Consider the following 22,247-nt stretch of genomic DNA (forward strand, 5'->3'; position numbering starts at 1 on the left):
AAAATTAAAAGGATTTGTCCCAAGAATTCCTGAGCTGTCTGCAATATATCATTTATATGTTAGTCAAATCACTGAATCAGATGAGTTCCTTTGGTGTCAGTATGTTCCTGTTCCACTAAAATAATTGCTACATTATTTGACATCAGTCTCTGTGTTGAATCACTACATAAGGTAAATTCCTTGTACACTTTACTGGAATAAACAGCCCTTCACACAAGGATCATGTTTTATCTTTTACTATAATAAATATTAGGCATTTGTCACTTGATTCACGTGCATTTCAGTTGTGTTCAAACAACAGAGCTGCCTGGAAAGATTCTTCTGTTTTAATGAGTCCAAGTCATCATTCTGCTACTATCTCAAAACTCCCACACATTTCAGTAATCAACAGACTTAAAATCATCTAAATATAGTAGTATTGTGGAAGTCGCATGTTAATCAACTTTTTCTTTCATGAGGCAAAAATAATACACAATTGGTGTACATTACTTATCTGTTCTCTGGTTGACTTTAGTTTATGCAGGAGCTCATGAATTCAACATATCCCAATTATTTCATGTAAATATAATGCTGTAGAAAAGGACTAACAACATACATTTTATGCATTAGCCCACAGTTTTTGAAACATATGAAATCCCGCTGACTTTCACAGCTGTGCAAAGTATAAAAGACAACTGTTAACCTTTAATTAACAGGAATTCAAATACTAATTTATTACATATCTAATGCTGTAAATAAGTAATAGGATAGTTAAAATGTAATGCAGCGGTATTACTAAGTTTGTACAGGTTGGACCTTCTTGGTCCGGCACCCTCAGGATCTGAATGGTCCCGAACAAGGGATTTTGCCAGACCAGAGGAGGTCAGTTCTTGCCCCCCAACCTGGCTCCTTCTGATGGCTGCCTGCCTGCCTCCCCACCAGCTCCCCCCTGCCACTGCCCCTCTGCCATACTGGGCTCCCTGTTGCAGCAGCCTGTGGTCCCACCGCCGGGGCTCCTAGTCCCACCATGGCTGACCGCTGCCCTGCCAGTGCCCACTGGTACTCCGGGCACTCTGCCGTCAGTTTAGCCAGACTCCGGCAGCAGGGCTTCCGGTCCCCCTGCAGCCAGCCCTGCTGGGCTCGCAGCCCCCACAGAGCTCCTGCCTCTGGCCCTCCACTACAACTCCCTGGTTTGGCATCATCCATGGTCTTTTTGAACCACAGATATTGTCGGACCGGCGAGTCCAGTTTAGAGAGTTTCAACCTGTACTCTAAACAGTGTTTTAATTTGACATGTCATTTTCATTATAAGTAAAGTGCATAAATCAGTTTTGGCAGCATGTGGTATAGATTTTAGGGTCTATATTTTGAGGTTTAGACATTATTTATTTGCTTAAGTAAAACTTCTATTGAATTTAGAAGTCTCAGAGGAGTAGCCACATTAGTCTGTAACTTTAAAAACAAGGTTTCAAGCTCATCTGAAGAAGTGGGTTTTAGCCACGAAAGCTCATGATACTATGTATGATATATATTAGTTAGTCTCTAAGGTGCTACAGGACTACTGATTGTTTTTATTTAATTTAGAGTTTTCCTGTATAAGGATTACATTTAACACAAATGCTCCTGCCACTTGGCTATGGGGTATTCAGATGTGGATCTCCCTCACTCTCTTCTATGGAGGTATTCCACTTCAATTAAAATACTTGAATAATTAAATATTAATTTGGCTAGAGCAGTGTTTCTTAAACTTTTTAAGATCAAAGAACACCAAACAATAATTTTTTTTATGAGGAACACCAAGGATTTTTTGTTGAGGAAAAAAGAAAAGAAAAGAAAAAAGGTGGGGGGAAAAAGGGTTGGGGGGAAAGTTATTGAGAAAAAAAGGGTCACCTGCCCTTTTAAGGGTGGCCATTTTGAATTCTGTTGTTCTCCGTGGCACACCTCCAACTGCCTCGTGGCACACCAGTGTGCTGCAGAACGCAGTTTAAGAAACACTGGGCAAGAGAAAGTGAGAGTCACTCTATATCCCAGTGGTTAGAATGCTCACTTGAAAGGTGGCAAATCCCAGTTCAAATCTCAGCTTATCCAGGCAAAGGAAAACTTGAACCACCTGCATTATAAATAAGTACCTCAACCAATGGGCTAAAGCAGGGGTCTCCAACCTTTTTAAGCACAAGATCACATTTTGAATTTCAGTGCAATCCAGGATCTACCTTCAATCCAAACACCCTTGCCCCTCCTCCTTCCCACCCCTTCTCCAAGGTCCCACCCCGCTCACGCCATCCTCAGTCCCTCCCCCATCCTCACTCACTTTTCTGAGGCTGTGGGCAAAACACCCTGGGCTAAAGGATTTGGACTGTGGGAGGGGCTCTGAGCTGATCCTGGGGCAGGGAGCTGAAGGGAGGAGGGTGCAAGCTCTGGTTGGGAGTTTGGGTACAGAGGGAATCGGGGCTAGAGGAGCGGTTTGGGGTGCAGGAGGGTTTCAGGACAGGGGACGGGGTTTGGAATGCAGGCTCCAGCTGGGTACCGCTTACCACAGGTGGCTTCTGGGTGATGGTGCAGGGGGCTAAGTCAGGCTCACCCTTACCCTAGCTCTGTACCACTCCTAAAACTGCCCCGCTTTGCTCTATGGAGATGGGGTACAGGGTGGGGGGAGGAGCACCTTGACATTAGCAACTCCTCTTCTTCTTCCTGTGCCATGCACAGCAAGCAGGAGGCTCCCTGGGCTGGGATGCAGCTCCAAGGCAGAGGGCAGCAGCAGTGCTGCGAGGGGCAGATGAAGTGCCGACACTTGACAGCCTCCCAGCCAAACCAATCAGGATCATCTGTCAAAGGCTCCAAGATCTACCAGTAGATCCTGATTTACTGGTTGGTGACCACTGGGCTAAAGGGTGTAGGAACTAGAGGTGTGGGTTTTGCACAGGGTGCTGGCTGCGTGCTCTGGGTCCTGCACAAGGAGGCTCTGTTGCCTTTCCAGGCCCTGGCTGCTGGTTCCACCCCCCAACTAAGGCTAATCTATTCCTGTCTGTGTCCCCTCTTCCAGAAGCTACAATCCTGCTCCAAGCCACAGCTCAGCACCTCCACTCCAAAAACTGTTCCACTGCCACAGCTAAAGGTTAGAAGTCAATTTGGCAAAACTTTATCCCGCCCAAATAATTTCAATGGATAATTCTGATGTTTATTTTTAAGCAATTTAAATTTTATAACATCTATTTAAATTTTCCCATAGATTTGTCAATTTAAAAATCTATTTTTTCTAAGCCTAATTGAAGGGAGATCCCACCCAAGCCCAGCTTTTTTGTGTAAAATTAAGGAGACAAGCACGAGTTAGTCAGAGGAATCCCTATCTTCCCCAGCTTGCGGATCCCTCTTGGGCTTAGGCAGGAGTTGTGAATCTGGATACCTAGAGAGCAAGCGAGGAGAACTTTTATTGCAGAAAACTTAGGTGCTGAGTGACCGTATGTACCTAACATTTGGGCAGTAGCTGAGGGGGAGTTCTGTGGATAATAGTAGCACCTAAAACTGGATTTAGGCTCCTAACTTCTAGATTTAAGCACATATGTCCCTCCGTGGATCCTGGCCTTCATCATTTTTCATGTTCCCACAGCTGTCAATGGTACTGTTCACATAAAGGACTATCAGGCTGAAATTCAGTAGTATAAAGAAAATTTCACATTGAACTGAATTTTGCACAGCTCTAATTTAAATACACTGTTTACAGCAAGAGTCTCAACCTCCCAGCCCATGAGCCATCCCAGGGCCGGCCCGAGCCATTTTGGCGCCCCGGGAGCACAGCGCATGCGCGAGCCTGCCCCCTTGGGGCGCGCGGTCCCACCGCCGGGCACACAGCGCATGCGCGAGCCCATCCCCGGGGCACGTGGACGGGTGCACAGCGCATGTGCTGCCCAGCCACCCCTGCTGGTGCATAGACCAGGGCCACCCGGGTGGGCCAGGCCTGGCCGTGCAGGGCCCCGCAGCCGCGGGGGGAAGGACACTGCACAGCGCCTTATGGCATTTAAGAGGAGCACCATGCGCTCCTTACAGCTGCCATCAGGCACCCCCCATTGGTTGGCGCCCTGGGCAACTGCCCGGCTTGCCCACCCCTTAGTCCGGCCCTGGGCCATCCCTGGCCAGACCAATTGCACAATCTGGTGCAGGAGTCCCAGCAGGCTGGGGGCAGTGTTCTGTGTACACAGAACACTTGGGCGGCCACCCAGAAGAGATTCATATTCTGCCCAGATGATTAGAAGAACACCTCCAGCAACCACAGCCAGCAGCATGTGTTTCTACTAGGAGTGCACATCTACACATGACTTGGCGCACATTAGGAATGTGGGATTACTAGTGGGCCTTGCACAGCATGGCAGCCACAGTTGGGTCTCTCCGCACTCCCCATAGTGGCAGGAGCCATGGATAAGAGGAGTGAGTGCACCCACAGAGTGTGCTCTGTTTCCTCTCGGCTCCACTGGGAGCATAGGGAGCCCCAAACAGGCCCTCGTGACAGGCACCCTGGTAATCTGAAGTTGTATTTGTGGGGACAGGGTGCTGTGGGGGGAGAAGGCGGGGCGATGGCAGGAAGGGGCAGGGCTTGAGGAACAGTAACAGACTGTTTCCTCTCCCTCAGCCCGCCAGGGCTCCCTGGCCTGATCGTGCAATTGCTTTGGCCAGAGATGGGCCATTGGCTGGGAGCTTGAGACCCCTTGTTTGCGGTATTATGAGAAAAACAGGATGCATTTGCTGATAACTTATAGTCCTTGGGTCATCAACTTATACAATCCTTAACGACTGTTATTTTTTACAATATTTTAATAAAGGATTTAAGAGCCTGATTCAAATCCCACTGAACTGAAAAGAAAGACTTCCGCTGAAATCAGTGGGATTTGAATCAGGTCCTTAAACACACTTGAAAGGGTGTTTTAGTGGTTCAATAATATATTCCTTTCTGCAATGACTTGACTGTATTTCCATTCTTGGCTCCTCCTCTCCCTTTTGCAACTCTTGTTTCCCTCCCTGGGCTCTTCATCAGCCATCTGAGATAAGTGCTGACTGGAGCCTGCACCCCAAACCTCCCATGATCTAACCCCTTATCCAAGTTGGAACCTCCTCCCATGCCCCAAGTCTCTACCCCAGGCTGGAACTGCCCCCCCCACCAAACTCCTTCTCAGAGCCTGCACCCCACACCTCTTTTTGAACCCCCTTCCATATGCTGAACCTCTTTGTTCCACCCCCCAGTCTACAGCCCCCTCCTGCACTCCACACGGCTCATCTCCAGCCCCACCCTGGAGCCCACAATCCCAATCGGAGCCCTTATACTCTCCTGCACCCCAACCTTCTTCCCCAGCCCAGTGAAAATGAGCGAGTGAGGGTGGGCGAGAGCAAGCCACCGAGAGAAAGGAGATGGAATGAGCAGGAGGAGGGGGCCTCAGGACAGGGATAGTGCTGTTTTCTGCAGTCAGAAAGTGGGCAACCCTAGTGCCAACTTGATTTTCAGAGGCTTATAATTTGGCCAAGAATATTTAAACATGTGGAAAATAATTTAGAATCATGGATTTGAGGCAAGCCTGTACTCCGGGGGTGTGTGCGTAAAAGGAGTGCATGCACTCCCCCATTGTCCCTCAAGTTGGCCCAACTGAGTTGCATACCCGCTCCCGGACCTGCCCCAGCCCAGCTGAGCTGCATGCCGTCTCCTACCCAGATGAGCCACGCAGCTGCTCTAGTCCTCCTCCGCCCTGCAGCCCAGCTGAGCTGTGCACCAGCTCCCTGCCTCCTCCTGCAGCCCAGCTGAGCCAGGTGTTGGCTCTCCCCCGCAACCCAGAGGAGCTGCATGCCAGCTCCCAGTACCTCCTCGCAGCCCAAACCTGTTTGGCCCTCAAACCTGAAGGGGGAGAGAAGGTTGATTTGAACCTAAGAAATCTATGAGGGGTTGTTGGTTTTTTTAAAAAATTTGAATAAAAATGTTTGAGTAAACCAAAATTAATGTTCTTCAAGTTTTTCATGTTCTTCTAGTGGTTTGGTGTGTGTTTCACACGGGCATGCAAGTGTGCATTTTATTTGGTCAAATTTCAATAAAGAAAACAAGCTCTGCTGCACTCCAAAGTCCTCCAGGGCCCACCTTTATTTAGTAGAAGTCTTTTCACACTTGAAAAGTAATACTAACTTTACTGCAGCAAATTATTTAAAAATAGCTTTGTAACCAAAGAGGCAGACATTTTAATGAGGAAATCTATGAGTTTCTCCCTAATAATTTTTACATGTCTTGATGATCTTCAGAATTCCTCTCACTATGAAATGTTGCAGAATATTCATTTAAAAATACTGATGGGGATAAAACCAGCATTGAGCTATGGAGTTTCATGGTCTAATTCCTTAGCTGGTGTCAAGATCAAATGGCCAAAAAGTCATTATGATTTGAAAGTTGTTCAGACATATACTCTTGTGGAATGAGATAGTGGTCTCAATTCACTTCCCAGTGAGTACGTCTACATCAAAAATGCCAACTATATATTTCCGTCTTGCACACTTCACTGGAAACACTTCGCATGAACACTTCGCATGAACCTCCTCTCATGAGTCTGAAGCTTGTATTTTAAGTGGCCTACCTTTCACAAGAAACAAGTATAGGGAAGTTCTCTTCCTGAATAGAGCTAATAGGTCAAAGAGTACCTTGTACCTTATGTCAGGCTGTGCCGATTGGTCCTATTTTGGAGGAAATAGATGAAGTGGATTACTAGTTTCCAATTGGCTGTATGAAAACAAAAGAAATGAATTAGCAATGAGTTTATGGAACTTCCACACTGATTATCCCACCCCAGAGCTCCAATCAGCACTAAACGCTGTCATGGAGACACAAGACACATTATCCTCAATTGGCAACTAATGTCACCAAGATGAAATAGTTGATCATGCTTATAATAGTGATAAACCACAATTTCACTGCAACAAAAACTGAACTATTTTGGAATACTGTTTGTCACTTACAATATTACATCAAGATCCCAGAAAGTAATTTCAATATTCCAAAATATTCCAGTTTTTGTTGCAGTGAAATTATGGCTTGCCACTTTATTACTGTATAAACTACTAGTATGTTATAACAAAATCAGTTTACCAATCATTGTTTCCACTGAAATTTTTCATTAACCTCTCTTATGCATACCTATTGCATGACTATTTTGAACTCCTTTATATTTAAAAAACCTACTGTCTACATTTACAAAAAAAGCACTCCTACCCCCAGAAAATCCAGGATATGGGCCTGTGAAGAGAGGTCATCTAGTCCAGTTCAGTGCATTGAGACAGGACTATGTATTAATTAGACCATCCCTGACTAGTGTTTGTTAAATCTGTTCTTAAAAATCTCCCATGACAAAGATTCCACAACCTCTCTAAATAATTTGTTGCAGTGCTTTACTATCCTTACAGTGAAGCAGTTTTTTCTAATGTCTAATCTAAATCTCCCTTCCTGAAATTTATGCCCAGTACTTCTTGTCCTGTGCTCTGTGATTAAGGAGAAAAGTTTATCACCCTCCTCTTTATAACCTTTTATGTACTTCAGGACCGTTATCATGTCTCCTCTTGGTTGTTTCTTGTCCAGACTAAACAAACTCAGTTTTTTTTTTCAATCTTTCCTTGTGGGTCATGTTTTCTAGACCTTTAATCATTTTTGTTGCTTTCCTCTGGATTTTCTCCAATTTGTTCATATCTTTCCTCAAGTTCATCCCAGAATTGGGCACAGTACTCCTGTACATAGTTTTGTAAAACTTTATTCTTAGAAACATCTGAGTTGTTTTCATTGAAATTTTTCAGAATTGTTCAGCCTGAGGCATGCATCTAGCATTAAAAATTTCAGCTCAAAAGTTTGGTGACGTTACAAGAAACTGAAATACAGGGTTTTATTATGGGAGATACTGAGCAACTTTAATGATTGGCTGTGCTACTTGCCCTATGTATAATAAGAACGAGAAATACAAACAAAGTCATTTAAATTTCCTCATTCCACGAGGAGTACAGCTAGTTCGGATTAGGAAGCCTAATCCGAACTAGCTACTCCGTGTCGCGTGTAGCCGCGCGGCACGGGGTTCGAACTGCCGGCATTTAAAAATGGCGCCGGCCGGCTTTATGCAAATGAAGCCCGGGAAATTCAAATCCCGGGCTTCATTTGCAAGTGCGGCATGCCTACATTACCCTCCTAGTTCGAATTAGGAGGGTAGTGTAGACATACCCTATGTTAGGCATCTAGTCACCACCAAACTTCTTGGTGAAAACCAAAACGAAGAAGTCATTAAGTACTTCTGCCATTTCCACATTTTCTGTTAATTGTTTCTCCCTCTTCATTGAGCAATGGGCCTACCCTGTCATTGGTCTTCTTCTTGCTTCTAATATATTTGTAGAATGTTTTCTTGTTTCCCTTTATGTCTCTAGCTAGACTGAGATTGTTTTGTGCCTTCGCCTTTCTAATTTTGCACCTAAATACTTATGTTATTTGTTTATATTCATCCTTTGTACTTTGTCCTAGTTTCCACTTTTTATATGACTCCTTTTTGATTTTTGACACCTGATAGTGTAGACAAAACTGTGAGTTTATAAAAATGATCAATAGTCTTAGCCAATCATATCAGCGCAACCTACAATAATAATACTTGATGTATATACGTTAATATATACAACCTGAGGAAAGTGCTTTACATATGTTAATTAAGCCACTTGTAAACAACCTTGTGAGGTAGATGAATATTACCATTTTACTCTTTGGAAAACAGGTGCAGAAAGGTTAAATAACTTGTCCAAAGTTATACAATTACGTATGGCAAAGTGGGCATATTTAAACCACAAGATCCTCTGGATGTACTGAAGGGAAAATGAAGAGAAGAAAGATGCTATTTTTGCCCTGGGAGTTCAAACAAAAATTCAGACTTTTAACATTTTTGGAGGAGTAAATCTCAGAAGTATAGGCAAGGCCTGTGAGGAATCACAAACATTTTTTTGTTAAGCTATTTTCATCTGAAATTAACAGCAAATTGATTTCAAGGGAATTGAAAATAAGCTTCACCTGCTACTGATTTTTTTCCTGGTTCAAAGGTCATTGTTTGATATGGAAGGAAATTAAGTTGTTAATGATAATGCAAATGAATGCACGAGTAAAAGGGGACATATGTTAATCATCAAAAGGGCATTGATCAGTGTAAAACTGCACATAAAAAGTCTCTTGCTATTGTTGAAAATCCATCAATAAATTGTGCATACGTTTGGGAACACTGATACACACCTTTGCACAGCACCAATTCCTTGTTTTCAATTGCACTAAAGCACTTGAAGAGTTCATCTGAAAATAATTCAGTTCCTGTGCTTGTGCACTCTTGTATGTCACTCTGTAAATGTGACCCTCTTTATCTAAATCCACATTCTTATGACCAAATTTTCTACATACCGCCAAAATTTCATCCACAGTATTTGAGAGCACAGCCATATTTCACATGACAGTTAGTTGTGTGCAGAGATATTCAGGCATGCTTTCAAATACTGGTTGAAATGTTGGCCTTCATCAACAAATTGAGCAATTTTGATGATTCCCCTAGATGACTACCTTAACAGTACCTTGCTATTGTCTAATTTACATTGTAAACATCAGTATGCCAGTTAAGGATATGAAACCTTTGACATAAACATTCTGGGTGAGAATTTTCGGTCCTGATAAGGTCCCCTCAGATCACTGCAGCGACACCAAAAGATCTTAAACCAACCTAAGGATTACCAAGTTAGAAGAAACCTGGATTTACGTAAAGGAAGGTGGACAGTGCAAGCTAGCATTCCAGGATGGAGATGCGTCATGAGAGAAGCCAGAAGAGTTGGGGCTAGAATTTGATGTGCCCTGCTGATTCCTAGTCAATGGAATAATCCCTCACTGCTAATTCTAGCTAGTGCAAGTAAGAACAGGCTGCTCCGATTTGTGCTTGGGTATCTCTTAGCTTCTGGCTGTCTCCAGGATCAAGGGAGGCGGAAAGCTACTTTAGAGCCAACCTTTGCCTTCTCCCACTTCATTTGTCCTGAGGAATAAACCTTCTGTGTTATTTTTTGTACTAATTTAGCTGAATGTTCAGTGTAAATATACAAGCTTTGGGAGTATACTGCTTTTTGTTTCCCTGCTCCGTTCAACTTTATGATGTTTCTCCTTACTTTAGTTCTTGAGGAAATCGTAGCTGGAATTGTACTTACCCTTACGAATGATAAATCAAGAGCTATGAATTTTACAAATGAAAATAAGATCTTTTTACAAATTCTATCTACCCATTGAGTGCTATTGAAAGGAGCAGGCTGCAGTTCCTCATTATCTTCAGCAGGACTCTATGAGCTCTTAAGTATTCCTTTTTCTCTTAAGAGAAAAACATTATAAATCAGCATTTAACAAATTCACATTTAGAGTTTAAAAGGAAAAGCAAAACTTAAAAGTTTTAGCTTTAAGTGAGCATCTAAATGACAGTATCAGAAACAAAAGAGAACAAAATTGCCCTTCAGATCCTGCCAGTTTCTGTTCTCAATAGCACTTCATGTCTTAATGTTGTGTTAAGTCTTAAAACAGATGAAAAATTGTGGGTAAAACAAGAACTGACATACACAAAGAAGCTGCACACACAACTAAACTTGATGTAAAGTGAATCTGAAAATGTTTAACTTCAATAAACATTTAGTTAACTTTTTTGTTTTAAATTTTCATGACACTCTACACATCTTGGCTTTAGCCAGAAGCAGAACTGCCAAAATATCATGCAAAGGGCTGTTCTTGTATTATTTCTGGCCAATCTTCAATTGGGAAGCACTAGATAGATCTCAAATAAGTCTATTATTTTCCAAATAAAGATTTCTTCTCTAAATTTCTCGAGAAAAGATTAAGATACTGAAAGCTTCTGGAATAGAGGAAGCACATTTCAGTGGAAGAAATAGGAAAATAAGCCATTCTAGATAATGTGAAAATGCATTCACGAGTCATAAAAATCAAACAATATTTTGTAAGCACGACTGTTTCTTTGTATCCCCAGTTTAGCTCTATGAACATTCAGGGCCAAATTGTGTGTTTTAGCAAATCACCCAGGCAGAGTTGCGGGGGATCACAGATGGTAGTGGATGCCTCTGGAGGCATTCTACCTCTTTGACATATAGGGGTAGAAGGCTACGTCTACACTGTAAACTTCTTGTGCAAGAACCTTTTTACAGAAGAGATCTTCCACAAAAAATTCTTGCGCAACAGTGTCCATGCTGCCATGGATGCTCTTGCACAACAAAGGTCTGATTGCCATTCTGTTAATGGCAATCAGAGCACCTGTGCTTTCTCTGATAGGCTGTTTTTCCGCAATAAACCCGTTTGCCATCCACATACACCTTTTTGCGCAAGAGCTCTTGTGCAAAAAGGCTTATTCTTCATTGAAAGAGGAATAATTCTTGTGCAAAAAGCCCTCTCTTCTTACGATTTACTGTAAATTTTCTGGCGCAAAAATGCACTTGTAGTGTGGACATAGCTGAAGTGTGTAGGTGCTTCATGTCTTTGAATGGTGCTGCCTGTACCCCTTTGAATGGCTGGGCAGCTACGCTGATCAGTGTGAAATGAGCTAGGGAAAGAACCATGGTTCTCTTTCCTGTCCCCTCTGGGATGGATTTTGCATAGGAGAAGTTGTTTACAGTGCATATATAGGTGCTTACTTAAGAATAATCAGTGTATCATTAATGTATACAAACATAATTGTTATATTTTGTTTTCAAATAATTTTCAGTTTCTTTATGTTTTGAGATTATTGAAAAGAGAACAGTTGTTATACTCTAGTTTTCCATGTTTTTTTTTCTGTTTGCTTCATTGACCAAAGAGTCTGGTTCTGTTCCCAAATAATGGTGTTTCCTTAAACAGTACTGTGCTGTGATGTATTTTCAAATATTTCAAGAGTAGTAAAATATGAAGAGCAGTGTAGTGTGGCAGAGTGGCCTCCCAGGGTACGTCGACGGAGCCATGTAGATGAGGCAGGACGACAAAGGGAAATGAAGCTGCGATTTAAATAAGCGCCGCTTCATTTAAATCAAAATGGCCACTGCGCTGTGCCGATCAGCTGTTTGTCGGCACAGCGCAGCAGTGTAGACAGGGATCTGCCGACCCCAAAACGCTTTGTTGGCAGATCCTGTAAGCCTAGTTTTACGAGGCATAAAAGATCTGCCGACAAAGGGTTCTGGGGTCAGCAGATCCCCATCTAGACTGCCACGCTGTGCCGATAAACTGCTGATCGGCACAGCGCAGTGGCCATTTTGATTTAAATGAAGCAGCGATTATTTAAATTGCAGCTTCATTTCCCTTTGTTGTCCTGCCTCATCTACATGGCTCCGTTGACGGAGCCATGTAGTCTAGACACATCCCCACTGACCCAGAGGGGGGAAGAGCCCCTCTGTGAGCCCGGAGGGGCTACAAGCCCCAATAAAACTAAGTGATCCATCGTTATTTATTATTTATCAATAGGGGAAATATTACAGTTTTCACAGGAATAAATGATGAGTGCACAAGAAAACCTTAAAATCTTGTTTTAATTTTGATTCTCTAGGCTAAGCCATAGCCCAGTCTCTGCAAAGTATTACAATATTTATGGAATTTGCTTCCCTTAATTCTTTCTTTTTATTTTTTATAGCTTTCCTGAATCTTGGGTTGTTTTTCTCACTTAGATATTAGGTTGGCCTTGCTCTTCCTAATACTTAAATTCTGTCTTCCTGTGGTAATTATTATTTTTGCCACTGTTTCCTGATGCTATTTCAACCTAACAGCACATGCCTTGTCAGACATATATTCATTTTGCATCCCATTCCGTTTCTGTCTCCCGCCTGTTTGTTCTAGTGCCCTGATGTCATAACATCCTAGAACAGATAGTCAGAGACTGAAAGAGCAGAGCATGACAAAAATAAATGCAACAGAAACAGTGACTTGTATAGAAATATAGAAATCACAGCACTACATAGTAGCATTTTTTTTCCATTAAAATACTTGCTCCTAACTGCTGAAGAATAATTTGGTACCTATTTATCAAGCTAAATTGTTTTCATACTGCAAAAGAGAAAACATAATTACAGAGCTCATTTACACATAGTTGAGTCTTACTTAAACAATTTTTCTAATGTATTATGCACAAATATGATTTTCTTTCTGTTGTTCTATCACCTTATATTTTCAGAAAACAAAACTGCTATTTTGGGACAGTACAAGGAAAAAAACATTTTTCAGTTCATGCTTAATTTCCTCTACATCCAATTTTCATTTTCCCAGGGCACAGATGGTAGTTCAAGTGCATTCTTGGAACACATTCCATCTTGTCATCCGTTTTTGGAAGATTTACTTATTCAAGATTACAGTGCTGTGAGGCATCTACCAGTTTTTACTGTGCTTCCCCCTCAACAAATAGTGTCATTATTGGGATGAGTTTTGTTAAAAAAATAAATTGAGATAATCTTCTTTGCATAAGCAAATCCAGACGATGCCCATCACACATTAATAGCCAAATGCATAAATTAAAAATAAAAGGATATACACATTACTTCTAAAAACTACTAGGGAACAAAACATCCAGCGAGCTTTAACCTATATAGTAACACTGCAGTTAATCTATTTAGTGCACAAATATGCTGACTGCAATTGAATGTGCTGGGTCTTTGTCCAACGAGGGGCTGGTTCTCCACAGTGCTTGGAGTAGGACATGCCCAGCTGGAGAGGGTATGAAGGAGCAGTGGGGCTGGGAAGGAGTGAAGGGGCAGACCATGGAGAGGAGAGAGGGAGAAATATGTAAAGGGTTAATAAGTGGGCAGCAGAGGTGACATGTAACTAGCTGCTGCCTGGCACCTACCCACACTCACTTACCACTGCAGCTTGTAATGCACAGCCAGTGCTAGCTGGAAATGGAACAAGGGGCTGGCCCTGCTGGACAAGAGCTAGCACGTAGTGAAGGCTGTGCTGATTGACCAGCAGAGGGAACAACCAGCCTCATGCACTACCTCTTTGCTCCACTGCCAGCCTTCCACAATCACCTCTGTTGTCAGCCACTGGCCCTCCCACCCCACCCCCTGCTGGTGGGCAGGCAACTGGCAAGCAGGAATCAAGCCAGTAGCAGGACCCACCAGTACCAGTGTGAGGGAGAAGACAGTAAATACAGGACAATTTGCCCCTTTTTAAGTTAGTCAGGACACCTGCAGGAGGGTTTAAACATAGGACTGTCCCTTTAAAAACAAGCCAGGGGGTCACCCTAACTATATCCGATGAAATAGCTATAAGTAAGTAACGCTCTTTCAGGTGTGTGGGCCACCTGGCAGTGAGAATAAAAGCTCTCCCCCCCCCCTTTTATTTTTTCTGGCATGTTGCCCTGTTTTCTTATGGATGCTCTCATAACAAAAGTAATAACCAGATGTCTCAGCAAGATTGTTTTTAGAAAGCTACCACAGTCTATGCTTACCCAGGGTCATCATGTGTTTCCTTTACATTATAGTATTTGTTTTTCCTTCTTTTGGACTTCAGCTGAATGTGCTATACTTCTGCGTTTGATTTTTATTTAAAAAATGACGTGTCTTGCAAGTCAGTTTTTAATTTTCACCTTCAATTTTCTGAGCTCTGCTTTGAGTCCACCTACTTTAAATCTCTGGATTTTTCAACAGCTCTCACAAATGTTGTTCACAGCACTGTTAAGGACTCCCAGAGTTGGAATCAGAATCCCAGCAGCAAAACGCTCACACCTACTCTTTTCCGCCCCATCTTTTTAAATGGGGTACCTGGCAATGTTTTCATGATAATCTAACAATCCTTCAATTACGTGAATGCCCAGCCTTAATCACCCTGCCTCCCTCTTTTTTATTACAAACTGCGTGCCCCAAAGGCAAAGTTGCAAGAAGCTCAAACTCTGTTGCGGTTAAGAACTGCCTCTGGAGTCAGAGCATGGGCTTAAAGGCAGACCTCAAGCATGAAATCCAAGGGTTGCAACTTCTGGAGGGGCCCTTGCTTATACCTTGTTGGAGCCCATGTATACAGAAGCTCTGCCCCCTCCCTTCAGGAGACTGAAGTCTAACCTCTTCCTGAACTATATCTCTACTGCCTGAGACCAAAATTCAGCAAAGCACTGAAGCATGTACTTAACTCCCATTGAAATCAATAGCACTTCAACATGTGGGTAAGCGCTGTACAGCACTGGTCATCAGAATTGCCTGTCAGACTCTATTCCTTCTATGCAACTCTCATCTCTCTTACGTTAGCTCCCAGAACAGATTTGTGCCCTAATCTAATGGTTCTATGGCTGCACTACTCTAGTTATCAAACATTTCACTTTCAGAAGACAGTTACTGTCCCTTCGAACAAGTGAACATCATTCAAGATATTTTGGGAGCCTTTCTGTGAGTGAGTAGGGGACTGGCAGGGAAGTGAGGAGGTGAGCAGTGGGAGGGAGATGCAACAAGGAGGGATGCAACAAGTCAGAGTTGGGGTATGAGCCTGGAGGAGGCAGAGGCGGGGCAGTTGTGGAGTAGGTGAGGCTCATGGTATCCTCCATGTGGCCTGATTATTTTACTATTGTGATCTGGTCACAGTCTTGAGAAAAGACTTCAACTTTGCATTTCCTCCTCTCCACATATTCCCTTTTTCTACCCGTTACAATGTTTGGACCTTTGGTCAAGTTTCCAAAGTATTGCTCAAACTTTCGGCCTGACGCTCAAACACTGCATCTCTAATTTTGTTGCTATGATTGCACCAAGACAGTTCACCTCTCAGAAGTGGTAGTGATACTGACCATAAATCACCATTTTGTTGTAGCTCTTTAGAGAAGTAGGAGCCTAATGTTTAAAAGATTGAGAAGGTTGTATCAATATTGCTATGAAAGGGCATGGCTAAATGTTGATAGTAGCAAAGATCCTTTCGCATGGTATGCTCAAACCAGAAAACAGTTCATACTTTAAGAATTAAACTAATTATCTACAAAAGGGCATAATGTGCTTGAAAGAAGACAGGACTGGGCAGATGAAGATAGAAGAGAGATACGATATAGGCTGGAGGAATGAACACCCGGTGGGAATCAAGAAGTCCTAAATTCTAATTCTAGCCTTGCTGCTAACTAGCCTTTGTGCTATTTTTTCCACGTCTGTAGGTTAGGTTCCTGATGTGTTTTTTTTAAATGTGAGAGTGGGGAAATAATTACTAATTTACCTATCTCACAGGAGTGTCCTAAGGATTAATTAACTAATTTGTGCCCAGCGCTTTCAACATGTAAGACACTAAATGCCTCATTCTCAGGTTGATTTATACCATATTGGTAATGTTTAGGGACTTTTAGCACTTCCAAAGGAATGTAGAGTGGCCTTAGTGTAAATAAGAATCTGATCCTAAATATGCTAGGTATTATTATCTGAGAGGAAATGAGCAAAAACATTCCTGTTGTTGGTACCAGCATAGCAGCTCAGGTACAAGAAACACAGATCTCAAACTTTATTTTAAATTACATATTGCTAATAGAAAATCTATTCTTTAAATAAGGTGATAGGTTCATCAAACAGTATATGCATACTCTGTATTGAGCCAGTTTGCTATGCTTCAGCACATCCAAGGTGTACATATATTGAGTGTGTTTAATATACACCCTGTGGTGTGTTATTGCTTACCCAAGGCATGACTTTGTAGTTCCTGTTAATTGTGTTTTCTCTTCTAGGAAAGTAAGTTCACTCATTCTGTATTGTGCCAAACCACATAATCCGAAAAGGACTATTGTGGCTCCACTTGGAAAAACCTAACTTGGCTTCAGCCATCACTGGGAAAGTGCTATAGTCTTTTATTATTTTAACTGGCCACATGCCCTTTTCCCCCCACATTAGCAGCCTCCCTATGGTGCTTGTAACCTTGATATTATTTTCACTTTTACACTACATTTCACCAGATGAAAGACACAAACCCTTCAATTTCAAAAGAAAAAAAATAGCATGTTTTGTTAACTCCATATTTCAAAAACAAAGCCTGTGAAAATTATAACCTATGTTTGCTGGCTGCAGTTGTGCTCAGTAAAGCCATCTTGTCAGCTGTTCTCATTGGCAAAAGGAAACATAATATTTTGGTATCTTTAATTTGTCCTTTCCAGGGGAGAGTTTTGCTTGTGTCATCATTCAAACCATACATGCTAACATCAGTCTGGTAAATATAGCACTTTATGCAGACTCAGTTTTGGACAGTAGCACTATGATGTTGCAATAATGCAGTTTTAGAATATGAAATCCAACTTAAATTACTTTCCTGAGTATGGATTACTGCAGGTGTTCTACATGGCTCTTGTGAAAAAGGGTTTTTTTATTTTTGTTCTAATGAAAATCTTCAAGTGGATGTGAAAACAAATATGCATGTCTTAGGGCCTGATCCTGCATTTGTTGAGAGTTAAGGATGCACATCACCTATAAAGACTGAGCCTTTAGTATGCTTTTTATTGTGATCTTGACTAATGTTCAGGGCCCATAGCTCCACCTCAGGTGAACAGGAAGCAGCAACTCCTACTACTAGGCCTTGCAGAGAAACAAGTATGGTGTTTTGACTTGCAAATGGAATTTGTGGGCAGGAGTTCCCGGAACGGTCAAGCCATTATTGAACAAAATTATACTGCAAATAAGAAAAGGACTATTTAAGTGTATTTATTCTTAAGGCAAGACAATAGGATTTATAATATGCATATGCCCCTTGGTTGCTTTGCTATGTTGAACGGTTATTGACTATACTGTGTGGATTATTTACAATTCTCAATTGATAAAAGTAATTAGACCTTTGAACTTCGACAGGCTCTAGCCCCAGAATCAAGCACAACATAATTAAGATTACTGTTGGTTTGGGAGCTCCTATGTGCACAAGCAATGGCTCTCACATGAAGGGCAAAGCAGAGTTCTTAATAATTGTATTAATACTATTAATAAAAATACAAATCTGCCACTCCAAAAGAGAATGTAGCTCTAGTTGTAATATTAGTTTGGCTTCCAGTATCCTCCCATGCCCATATGCAGTTCTCATGGAGACCTAGAAGTGGGTAGATAGGTGGTAGTCCATAGGGGCCCTAGTCTTTCTGGCATGCCAAGAAAGTCCAACAGTCAAGGTCTTCTCACATGATTGGGCCTGATGGTCTCATGAATATTCATAGCCAGTCTTCCTTGATGGGACTAGCTCAAGAAGTCTGTTTCCAGTCAACCATCAGTGAGCTGGGCTCTTTCTCTTATCTCCTCTCCAAGCTCTTGTTGCAGGGAAGGTAGGGGAACAGTGACTGTAGCCACAGACTCATGCTAACCCCTTCAGGCTGGCATACCCTACCACACTTTTCAGGTGAGCTCTGCAGTAAACTCTTAAGAAAAAAAAAACCTAAATCAGTTTGCAGGATTTTTTAGTTTCTTGCAGCTTTTTTTTTTAAAAAAGGATTGTACCGTGTCTTTTAAAAAATAAAGTGGGAGGTTTGACTGAAGTAATGTTATATTCCAAGTTTCTGCTTTCTGCTTACGGCCTCCTTCAGGAGAACTGGGGGGAGAGGAAATTCTCCTGATTTAACAAATGTATTTTTTTGCATCCTCCTCATTGTTTTACCACCATTCATGTTTGTGGGAATCCCAACCGGTCTTAGGCTTGAGTGTTGGTCACTGTGTTGAGGTGATCAATTACAGGTTGTTACTATTTGTATATGTTTCACTATGTTTTTAGAGCATGACAACATTATTCTCAGCAGTGCTGATGTAGAATAAGATCGTACAGTCTGTTAAAGCAGCGCTGTAGTTGCTTCTGTGTCACACTTCACAGTCCCAGGACTGGCAGGATGCAAATCCACTTTCCCATACATCTTTGGTGAGCTGTGCCATGTTTGGCGTTTAGCAAATTTGTTTTTCATGGCAGGACTTTTTTTAACCCTCTCAATCATAGGAAAACCTTTTTATCCTTCCTCAGGTTATGAGTCATCCCCGCCATGAGGAGACAATGGCCACTCAGGCTCCCTAGCGCAAGTGAGCGTCTTTGATGGAAGTGCTGGAGTCCTGCAGGGTTCCACTGAATATTTCAAAGCTGGGAATTCAGGTAAGTCCATAAAATCAGGCTTCAGAACACTAGAAATCCACTTTTTAAAATGGCAAATATCTTTGGGTAGTTTTGACACAGGTCAGTATCCTGAGTTCCACTCTGCATCCTCTGACAGTCATTAGGCTGTGCTGCCCTGAACCGAGGGCCACTTTTAGGGTCCATCTATGTAGCAGTTATTTCGAAATAACAGCCGTTGTTTCAAAATAACAATGCGAGCATCTAGACAGCAATTCCATCATTTTGAAATAATTTCAAAATAATGGATGGGCTTATTTAGAAATCTGTAAACTTCATTCCATGAGGAATAACGCCTATTCTGAAATAGCTGTTTTGGAATAGCAGTAGTGTGGACGCTCCACTGCTGCTATTTTGAAATAGCTCCTCCCCAGGGCCATTCAGAGTAATTACTCCCCAGTGTCTCCTGGGGCTCAAAATCGAGGTAGCACATCCACATTAGGCAACCTGCCTTGGACTAGGTTTTGAAGGTTTCCCTGCAGTGTAGATGCACTATTTTGAAATAAACTATTTCAGAGTATTTCTTCCAGAATAGCTTATTTTGAAATAAGTGTGCAGTGTAGACATACCCTTACAGACTCTAGCCATTAGGCTGTGCTGCCCTGAATGGAGGGCTGTGATGACTGACTCCGTTTGCTAATGACTTTAGCCCTTAGGCTGTACTGCCCTGGACTAACGGCCATTGGTACATACTGATAGAGGTTGCTAATGACCCGGCTGCGGACCAGGTGGCGTCCACACCCCTGCATACCTGGACCTGAAGGGATGGGGTGTGTATTTACTTCAACACAGGTTGAAACACTTTTCACTGGAATTACCCCAAGAGTTAAAGTTAAACATAACACTAGATTCTTTTTGATTTAAAAAAGAGAACAAGTTTATTTAACTACAAAGGGATAGATTTTAAGTTATTTTACAAGTACATGGTATTAAAGTCAGAAATAGTTACAAGATAAAATACTTTCTAGGAACATTTGTACAAAGACTATTACAGTAGTGTGTAGGTACATCTACAGGGGTACATTTGGTTCCAATTGTACTGGCTTCAATTATTCTGCTCCTTGAAGGGGTGCAAATAATGTATGGTTCTTGACTTGAACGATGCTTATGTTTATGTTGACATTAATCTATCCTCCAGAAGGTTCTTTAAAAACTTCTGTTAGGACAAGATTACTACCAGTTCAGAGTACTTCCATTTAGCCTGTTGACAGCCCCCAGGGTCTTCATAAAGGTTAAGTCGTGTTGGTGACCCTCTCCTGGCATATTTTGGAATCTGTGTAAACAGAGAAAAGTCTCTGCTGACTCCCATTAAAAACAATTTCATGGGAGCAATCCTAGACTCACCCCTTAGAAAAGCTCTACCTCCCTATGGAGGGATTCCGGGCCACAAACCACCTACTAAGACAAATCATCCTCAGACCTTGAACCATATTCAAGATCTGTCTTTTCCTATTTGGCCCCATGGCCTCATCTATCTATAAAATACCATTTGCCAGATTTCACCAGCATTACCCACGGGGCTAGCTCCAATCTGTTTACTCGCCAAACAACGACAACATAAAATATCAAGATAACAATCCTCACCAACATCATGGCTTCTCTTGTTCACTGGATGTACCTTGCACACATAGCCTTTCAGCCACACCTGATGCAACCATAATCACAGAGACATCCTTCAGAAGATGGGAGCACACAAGGGCAGTCACACTATGCAAGGCACACTGACATCTGGGGAGGTCAGGATGCCTATTGATCTTCTAGCACTAAGGGCAGTCCCCTTAGAGTGTAGAGCATTCCTCCCAGTTAGAGAGTTCTGTCATATTCAGTTAATGGCAGAACACATGATAATTCTCTTCTGTATAAAAAAACAAGGTAGAGCACAATCCCTTCTTCTCTGTTCCAGGGTGGAGGATCCCCAGAAAGAGACCTCAGAGCCCTGTCCCAGGAAAAGGCAGCAGAGAGATCCTCCAAGCTGCACGGATCCAGTCAAAGCCCAGCAGGTTCATATAAAAGGAGCTGCAAGGCCAGAGTGAATTCAGTCTGCTGGCAGGGACTGGGGGAGTAAGAGGTGCTCCTGGCTGACTGCAGGAGCTGAACTGATATTGACCCCCACTTTTCAGCTAGATCTGAGGACTAAAGGCCAGGCAAAGAGCTTCTGGGGAGGAAACCTGGGGGTGCTGCTCCATCCCAGAGCAGAAACCTTTATCTGTATTGGTAAAGCCCCTATTGGTTTTACTGAGGATTGAGCCCAGAGAGGGTGACAGAGACATTGCCAGCAGAGGGCTACCATGATGGGCCTGGTTGGCCTGTTAAAACACTGAGCTCACAGAGGGCTGCAAGACATGTTGGGACTTATACCCTGCAAGGGGTAGGTTTGTTTTGCACATGGACTGTATGTGACTTGGCTGGAGAAATAAGCAACTAAATACCTGACTATGCACAGCGGCCAACAGGAGGCACATCAATTAGAGAAATGGAGAAACAACTGCAGCCACCCACACACACTCAACCACAGAATGCTCACATGAGATACACGCAACCCATCCTAGGTTATCAGTTTAAGGAAATGATACATCAGGAGTCACACCACGCTCTCAGCAACATACCTATCTGTTGCAGACAGTCTCAGGTGGGATTTCTCTTCTGAATGAAATCTACACTCCAGGGGAAAGCTACCCTCAAACCATTTGCCTCTCCTATAAATAAAATGTTCATTCTGTTTTGCTTCAGAGCAGCACTAGGCCAAGATTCCAGGAGCAATGTTCTTCTCTTATCCTGAACCTTTCTTCCCATCACAACGACAGGTCCGGCAGAAGATCCATCCTGATAAAGCTTGATTCATTCTCATAATACCCAACTGACCCAGATAGTTATGGCTTCTGGGCCTTTTATGAATGGCAGCCTGTCCTCTCATCAGTTCTAGTCACTCAGGAGAATGGCATGATCAGCCATTTCAACTCAGGGCTTCTTCAACTCACAATCTATTATTTGGGTGGGCCTCAGACCTAGAAAGTGCATGTTCAAAGACCATTCAAACTGTTCTCAAAGACAGCAGAGAGGATTCTACCAGAAGGCTACCCAGCTAAATGGAAGCATTGTTCTACCTGGAAGCAACAGACCCACTTAACCTCAGAAATATTAGGTATTCTTCAGTGAACTACCTCCTCATTCCCTCAATATG

At 42.5% G+C, this 22,247-nt stretch overlaps 2 long non-coding RNA genes across 6 annotated transcripts in view; one reads left to right on the forward strand and one right to left on the reverse strand.

Annotated features, from left to right (window-relative positions):
- LOC112545575 (uncharacterized) overlaps positions 1-22,247 on the reverse strand; it is a 132,942-nt gene that overhangs the window by 9,426 nt on the left and 101,269 nt on the right. For both annotated transcript variants that reach the window (XR_003089110.2, XR_012901621.1), the window contains exon 2: positions 6,650-6,721. This is a non-coding gene — a long non-coding RNA (uncharacterized LOC112545575). The remainder of the gene's footprint in view (positions 1-6,649; positions 6,722-22,247) is intronic.
- Positions 2,411-22,247, forward strand: part of LOC102448719 (uncharacterized) — a 55,987-nt gene continuing 36,150 nt past the window's right edge. The window contains exons 1-3 of one of the 4 annotated variants that reach the window (XR_012901616.1): positions 2,411-3,094; positions 18,923-19,048; positions 20,970-21,066. This is a non-coding gene — a long non-coding RNA (uncharacterized LOC102448719). The other 3 variants (XR_012901620.1, XR_012901619.1, XR_012901618.1) reach the window with 3 other exon arrangements.

The sequence above is a fragment of the Pelodiscus sinensis genome, chromosome 2 (genome assembly GCF_049634645.1).
Source record: "Pelodiscus sinensis isolate JC-2024 chromosome 2, ASM4963464v1, whole genome shotgun sequence".
In the NCBI taxonomy this organism is placed as follows: domain Eukaryota; kingdom Metazoa; phylum Chordata; order Testudines; family Trionychidae; genus Pelodiscus; species Pelodiscus sinensis.